Raw genomic sequence first — 6,742 nt, forward strand, 5'->3', positions numbered from 1 at the left:
TGTCACATCTCCAAGAAAAATCATGATGGAAACATAAATCTGTTTTCAATAAAATGCTTTTTTCCACTGCTAACTTCATCTATTCTTTCTCCATTTGATGCAATTAGTATCCTCTATCTTCCGTTTTCCTTTCTGCAGCTAGAATTTTGCTAAGACAACATTTTGAAAATGCTGTGCTTCAAATGAAGTTTCAGAAGTAATAAACAGTTACTCCAATCATTCTAAAAGTATGGTTATCAGCAACATTTTGACAGTAGGCAATTGTTAGTTTGTTTTATGGTGTTTGGCCTGTTTGTAATTATTAACTCCTATTCTTAAACCATGTTTTCAGCTGTGGATATTAATAATGGAAGGAAACGTCATAAGAAACCATAAATCTCATAGCATTATATTAACCTGACAAAACTCAGTGAATTAAGTGTTTTCTGAAAGCGGTAGTGGTGTTTGGAACAAATTCTCTGGTTCTCATTAAAATACCATGGATATAGGACACATGCACATTTTAAGTTTTCTAATCTCTCAGTGCTGGCCTTCATATATCAACTATTACTAAACTGCATGGTTCAAATTATAGCACTTCGGTTCTGATTGTAGATCCAAGCATAAAAAAAGCAGATTGAACACTTTCTGGAATGCCTTTACATAGATATGTTTTTCATGAAATGGAACCCAAGGATTGAGAGTCATGCCTCTTCTTTGTGTTTACATGGGGAAAACAAAATGTCATCAGGCATTGCTAGGAAAGAGGAACTTGATTTCCAAGAAATCTGTGAAATGAAAAGGCATTCATTTAGAATAGACATCCAGCATAATGACTAACGGTCTCAATAAGAAAGCATTTTCCACATATAAATAACGAGGTTTTTCAGTCAGTCAGACATTGATTTATTCATAAGTAGAAGTGTGTAAATTACCCACCGGGAAAGCCTTGGCTGCTTGAAATGTGACCTCTTTACATTTAGTTGTGAACACAAAAAGGGCCCATTTCCATTACAAAATGTTGTCACTTGGTGTTAATATTTGTTCTTGAAAATGAACTTCTTGTCCAGTGGGAAAAATCAAGCTGTTGGCTTCAAAAACTGGAATTCAGCATTTGAATTTGCTTGTGTTCTCCCAGTGCAAATAGGCATTTCACTGAAAAGGAAAATCAGAGTTGCTCAAAGTGAAACAATAAAAATATTTGTGCAGAATTTTTGGACAAAACTTTTCAACAGTTCTGCAATATTCTGTTCATAACTCTGCTTTTCTGAAGCTAGGGATGGAGAGTTGGCTTGAAGCCATCTTTTTTGCACCACTGATCCTTTGGTCTTTTGGAGCAGTAATGGACCCTTGCATAATATAGAACCAATGGTTAAATTAGTTAGCCAGTCCTCTAAAGTAGTTGTTTCAAACAGATAGGATACTCTTCTTCACTTTCTATCGTAAATAGTTGGGTTCTTGTGAGCTGTTTAAACAGTTGCTTTGTTTCAGCCCAGAGATGGCTGCATTTCAGAGCTGGATGTAGGATGATGGTTCCCAAATAAAGTTTGTATATCACTTTAATTTTGACAAGGAAGCCACTATGTAGATGTAAGTTACTGTCTAGCTGCAACATAGGAGTTATGTGCTTCTTCCTTCAGTACTACCAATACATCTGTTGAAAATAATGTTGAGAATGTCAAGGAGATATAAACGGAAGGAATGTATTCTAGTGAATAGAGCACTGGACTGTGACTCAGGCGATTGAGGTTCAATTATGATCTGCTGTTGGTTTACCAGGAGACTTTGAGCAAGTCGCTTCACTGTCGCATGCCTCATTTTTCCCATCTGTAAAATGGGAATAATGATACATCCTTGGAAAAGTGCTATGAGCTCTACAGATGAAAAGCAATGTATAAGATCCAGGTATTATTAATAATGCCACCATTCTCATCCATTTGATTTCATCCATGTCCACCCATTTGATTCATCCATGGTTTAAAGGTGCTCCTCAGAAGTGAGACAACACCATTATCCATCCTCATTTTGCAGAAAGAATAATTGCAACACAGTAAAAGAGGCTTACCTAAACTCTCACACAGCAGAGGGTCAGCAGGAGTATTTAGCTAAGGTCTCCTATCTACAGCTGCCCCATGGCTTTAAAAAATATTAATGCAAGTGAAAATACCCAGACTTGCAGGCAGAGTGTAAAATTGGGAGAGACCACGTAGCATATTTGCTATTTTATTTCACTTTTAAATGGCTTCTAATGGGTTATGCAACAAGTTCTGTCTGTCTGTCTTGTCATTTTAACTTTGGATTTAAGCCCTCATTTCATAGCTAATGGAAAGCACCTGCTTGGGGTTGTTTGCTGCTGTTGAGATTTGGATTGGATTGTTTCACTGGTGTACTGCTAACTATGTTTGTTGTGAAGTGGTTACTCAGAGTAACAGACAACACTGGCACCAGACTGGGAGAGGGAACAGATGATCCTGAAGGGCATCTGGGAATAGCCAGTTCCCATCTGCATTTTAAAAGCCAGCTGGGATTTAGTGTATGAGAAGCAGTGGTTGGGGCCAAGACTGTTGTTCATCCTGGCATCCAGAAGATGCATTGGGGAGTAAGGAGGGGATGTGTCTGTGTGTACAAAGCTATTAAATAGTTTATATTCTTTTTCAATATCTTTAATGGACAATGCAATTCTGATGCCTTTTTGTCCTGCCAGGATTTGTGTCAAGAACAGAAGTTGTGACATAAATCCATTCTCAAGACACAGTTCTAAGGAAGTTGAAATGTAGCCCAGTGTTAACACTGTAGCAGCAAAGACAGGAAATAGGATACTGGAGGCTCTCTTTGAGTCAGGCCTGTTGGGAGTACTGCATTTAAATTCACGCACAAGTCACTCTTCTCCAAGGTCTATACACAGTGGAAAGGCAGTGAGAAGACTTAGCAACAGGATGGGCAATGAATATGAAAGTGCTTGAAAAGCCATTACAAACTTTGAAAGCAGAGAGTGGGGCTGGGATAGGGAATAGCCAATTAAACCTTGGAAGATGCCATGTTCCCCTACATTCTGGAGCAAAATTATACCTACTTTTCTTGGTATGTACTTTGCAGTTGTCTCAGCCTATATAAACATGGGCTAGGTGAGTGGGTCATATATGCCTGCTCTGCTCCTATTAGGTAGGTCTGCTTGGGGTGAAGACTGAAATTTTCTAGACAGTTGGAATCAAATCTGTTCAAAACATTAAAAGCAGTTAAAAAGACCTCTTTTTGAAGCTAAGATTTGCCATCTAATTATTCCTTCAGATCCAGCAAGTTAATAAATAGCATGCTTTTAACAATTTAAAGTACAGGTTCAAGAAGCTAAAGACAAAACACATATATAGCAGGGTTAGGTGTGAAACATGGTTTTTTGACGCTAGGCAGACTCTAATTTCTAAAATGCTAAAGAGATGTGATTTTGAATATTAAGGTTGTTATGATTAGGAGGCAATAAGAAACTTTCAGAACTCTCTGGAAGTCTAGAGGGGGAGAGGAAACAAGTGACTGAATTGACTGAATTAATAAAAATATGTAGTTCTCCTAAAATAGCATGTCAACCTTGTCAGGAACTGTTATATTGCTAGACAGAATTTTTGCTCATTTCACATTGAGCACGTTTTTAGAACATTCCGATTCATTTGTCAAAACTTCACAATAGACTAGGTGTTGAAATAGCGTATCAATTGGTAAAAATGTATTATAGCAGAGTGGTAATGAAAGCTTAGTTAAGATTTCTAAATTTATGGGCAAAAATGTAGATGTTCTGTCTTTTGCTCTTCACACATCAAAAATAATACAAAGAAACTACCTGGGCACAGTTGGATCCAAGTAACTGTCTTTACTAAATATACACAAATGCACAAAGCCTAGCTACATACAGATTGCTGCTCTAGCTGATTTCTGTTGGCTTCTAAAACATGGAACACACTAGAGGACTCGCAAACAATTTAAAGGGATATCTCCCCACCATTCCTATACACTACACTAGACTTAATTAACTGTGTCCCAATCCGCTTTCTAACATTAAGGGCAGGATTTTCAAAGGTGCTTAAGGGAGGGAGGTGCCCAACTCTCACTGCAAGTTCATATATGTAATTGTTTACAATATGAGTGTTTAAACATGAAGTGGGGAGCAAAGAATGTGTGCGTAGAGGGGAGAAACACACAAGGGGTGGATGGCATGAACGGTGATGCAAGGGAATGGGCAGGGACTTCCCACAGACACAACTAGGAAGGACTAAGCTTGCAATTAGTGTAGGTTTCACTGTGGTTTAAATGTCAGACTTATAACATTAAAAAGGTCCAGCTGCAATGAAACACTAGTGAGATTAAAACAGATGAAAACCGGAGAATTCAGTATTAAGGCTTCCCATTACTCATCTACTTAACGCACAGGGAGAAATCTTGGCCCCCGAAGCCAATGGTGAAACTCCTATTGACTGCAATGAGGCCATGAGTTCACCCACAGTGCCTGTGCATTGCGATGGAGATCACAATACTATGTCATCTTGATATTACATAGGAAGGGGGAGGCAGAGTGGCAGCTTTACCTCTGAATTTCCTTGCCATTTTTCATTTAAATTTGGCTTCTTGCTTGATGTTAATTCAATAATGTTAAATGTAATTGAATCATATTCTTTCCTAATGGGCATCTAGATACATATTGGTCTAGCTAGCCTGACCTATCACCCGGGTTAAGTAATCATAGAACAGGTCCAAAGTTGCATTTGCATTTTCTTAAAGTTTTCAAGGTTAATTTGAGGTATAGAATCAATTTCATGAGTGGATTAACTCCACTGACTAAATGATTTAAGGATTAAAACCTCAAGAGTTTTCCTTTGTTTCTCACTTTGGTTAGAATCTAAAAATATGGTAAACTAGAAGAAATGGGTTACTTCTTAAATCATTCAGGGTATACCATATAATTTGTGCGTGTATGTAGATGGCTGGAACATTTTTATTACCTCTCATGACTCTTTTTTTTCTAACTTTATTTAGTTTGTCTTTTAATTTTATTCTGGCTAATAAAACTTTGTAAACATAGAAGTCTCAAATCTGCTTCTTCAATCTATGCCGATTTCAAGGAATGTCCGGACTGGTAAAATAAACTGTAAAACACAATTATTGAAAACAGACATTTCACCCCACTGACTTGAATGGGGGCCACACTGGTCGAAAATTGAACCCAGTGTCTCTGTTTTAAAATGGATCCTTGGCAAATTAACTTTCTCCAGTCTGTTAGCTTTGAATTACATTTCAGATCCTCCACTAGTTTGGTAATTGGATTCCCACTCTGTCCTCTATATTAAACAATTCTTCTTATCACTTGGTGATGACATGGAGCTGAGATAAGGTAGCTCTGACAGCAGAATAGTCTGTCAGCCTAAACACAACCATTCAACAAACTGGAGTTGCTTTCCCAAAGTGGACGACGGCCTGGAGGCAGTGTATTATAAGTCGATGAAAACAAAATTTAACTAAAAAGTGGGACAATGATTGAAGCTCCGTTGTGGAGGGGGAAAATATTAACATTGTATTAAATGGTATTTGTATGTGTCTGTATGTCAATTCTTCAGGGCAATACAAACAATGAAGTGTGTGTGTGTGTGTGTGTGTGTGTGTGTGTGTAATACACACACATTTTGGAGATGAGAAAATAACCCATAAATAAGTTTGCTTGACAAACTCACCCTCTTTTTTGTTGGTGCAGTATTGGTCAGCAGAGTGCAATTTCATCACATTTTTTTTTATTATTTGAATTTACTTGGCTAATTTTTGTAGTTTAAAAACAAACAAAAAAAAGAAAACAAAAAGCCTGTATGGTCATTAATAGTTTGCTTTGTGTTTCCGTTACCTAATATTCAAAATTTGATCTGTATCATTTAGTTGAAAGTGGTCATGGAAGTCATATGTCATTGTTTCTGTTTCCTGTATAGATCAATACCCCCCAATCCTGCACCAAGAGTTCAGTGGCTCTTCACTAGGAGAACCCAAAGAAGGCTCAGGGTTGTAATTGGGTGGAGAACTAACTGAAGAAACTGGGGCTTTGCATCTCTTGGAGAGAGCAGGTAGGCAGGATTAGGGAGTTTTGGAAAAATGTAAACCTCTTCTTTTCTGGGTCTTGTAGCACAGTGAAGCTCTGGGCTGAGATTTTCAATGTGGCTTAGGCGATTTAGATGCACAATTCCCATTGAAATTAATTGCAGTTATAAGTCTAAATCCTCAGGGTGGCTTTGGACATTTCAGGCCATATCCTGGCTGGGACTTCTGGGTGCTACTGCAATATAAATAATCATTGGAAAATGGGTCCCCAAAACTGGGGTTTAGAACAAAAGAACATATGTCCTCCTTGCACCTAAAAAGTTTTGTTACCTAAAACTGTGCGCTGTTCACTGCATGAGTTTTCTCAAACTGTATGCAATATTCCAGTCAACAACTTTGTTGCACAGTGTGAGGCCTATATTCTGCTGGATGTAATTTAAAGAAAATTCTGTGAATGGAATAAAACACTCCAAAAGAATAATATTTACACAGTGTAAAGTATAAATTGATACACAATGGAACCCTTTAGGATAAATATCCATTGAAGGAGTTGGACTATGGTTCTGGCACTTTACTTATTATATCTCAGAGGGAGTGTTAATCTATGGATTAATGCAAGGGACTGATATCTGAATGATTGGATCCTATTCCCAATACTGCTACTGTTTTAATACTATTTATGTATATGGGGCACTAC

The sequence above is a fragment of the Emydura macquarii genome, unplaced genomic scaffold (genome assembly GCF_026122565.2).
Source record: "Emydura macquarii macquarii isolate MOO-44397 ecotype Brisbane River unplaced genomic scaffold, CSIRO-AGI_Emac_v2 contig_968, whole genome shotgun sequence".
Classification (NCBI taxonomy): domain Eukaryota; kingdom Metazoa; phylum Chordata; order Testudines; family Chelidae; genus Emydura; species Emydura macquarii.